At 38.9% G+C, this 1,466-nt stretch overlaps 1 pseudogene; it reads right to left on the reverse strand.

Moving 5' to 3' along the window:
• Positions 1–366: 366 nt before the first annotated feature.
• Positions 367–1,466, reverse strand: LOC122295204 (annotated as a pseudogene).

Genomic DNA, 1,466 nt, shown 5'->3' on the forward strand with positions numbered 1-1,466 from the left:
GGTTGGGTCAGATGAACAACCCTAGCTTTAATTGTTAGCTTTGTGATATTATCTTTTGATTTTCAACTAGCTTATGTACAGGAGAGGTTTTGGATAGTTTGTATATAAATTATATATGCTGTTTACCCAAAAAGATATCTGAAATACAAATAATTTTATCCATACGATTTTCTCTTCTTTTGAATTTTTACAGTCCACAACAATATAGTATGGAAAACTTTTATAGATATGCAACTACAAGCAAACCAGAGAATACGTACATAGACTCTGAACATGCACAATAGAAATTGAGCGGATTTAAAATGAGCAGCGCATTATATTTGTATGTGATGTAGTTGACTATGACATTGATTATAGCTTCAAAACTTATGCGGTTGGATAAGAGGCTTGCATTGCTATACCACATAGGCCTTCCTCTCCATCAACATCTCTTTGCATCCTTATGTACCCTGCTTCACCCCATTCTGTACCCCATGAGTTCTTCACCAGCCAATACTTGGTCCCGTCATTAGTGATCCCATAACCAACAACAGTAACACCATGGCCCAGGCTAGTGCCACAAGCTCCTATAAAAATACCACTTGAATAGAATTGGAAATCAGAACCTCCAGCATCTATGGCAACAGAAACAGGCTGATTAGCTACAACTTTAAGAAGTGCTTTCTCGCTATTGGCTGGCACATCTTCATAGCCATTTATCTTGGCTGCATGGTTGGATTCTTCCTTTGTGTTGCAGGTTTCATCAACACCCTTGTAAGGATAGTTGGCTTTTGTAGTGTGGCCTTGATTATGTTGGATGAATTGGAATGCATTATCCATCAAACCCCCACCACAGCCTTGGTCAATTCCTTTAATGTCATAGTCAACCAACTCTTACTCGGACAAAGAGATTAATTTACCAGTTGATAGCTTAGTAATTCCTTCCATGGCTGCCACTGCAGAAAATGCCCAGCAACATCCTACATTCCATTACAAGAACGAGTTAACAATCTTACCATGAGTATAGATCATCATTTCAAAATTAGGCACTTACCACATTGGCCTTGGTCTGTGATGGGTGTTACTGCTCCTTTCTTTCTCCAGTCCATTACAGAAGACAACACAATTACATTTTCATATTTGAAAGAAGAAGATTGTGACGAGCATTCATGCCCCATGAATCTATTTCGTGTGGCTACGAATTCTTCATTTGTAAGATCTACAAATTGGTTGATTCCTAACTTGTATGGTTTGTTTGCTGCACCATTAAATGATTCTATGTATGCCACATTTTCTTTGAATATTTTGAAACGCTTCTCTTTCTCATAAGTGTCCTTATATACACGCCTATATCGAGCCATCCATTGCTCGTACTTCTCATGCATTGCTACATCCTGGAGGGTGCGAGGAGCAGCTTGAGAAGCCAAAGCTCCCAAAGTGAGAATCAAAGCTACACAAATGATTTGCCAATGGTTAGTGAACCCCAT

This window comes from Carya illinoinensis, chromosome 14 (assembly GCF_018687715.1).
Source record: "Carya illinoinensis cultivar Pawnee chromosome 14, C.illinoinensisPawnee_v1, whole genome shotgun sequence".
In the NCBI taxonomy this organism is placed as follows: Eukaryota; Viridiplantae; Streptophyta; class Magnoliopsida; order Fagales; family Juglandaceae; genus Carya; species Carya illinoinensis.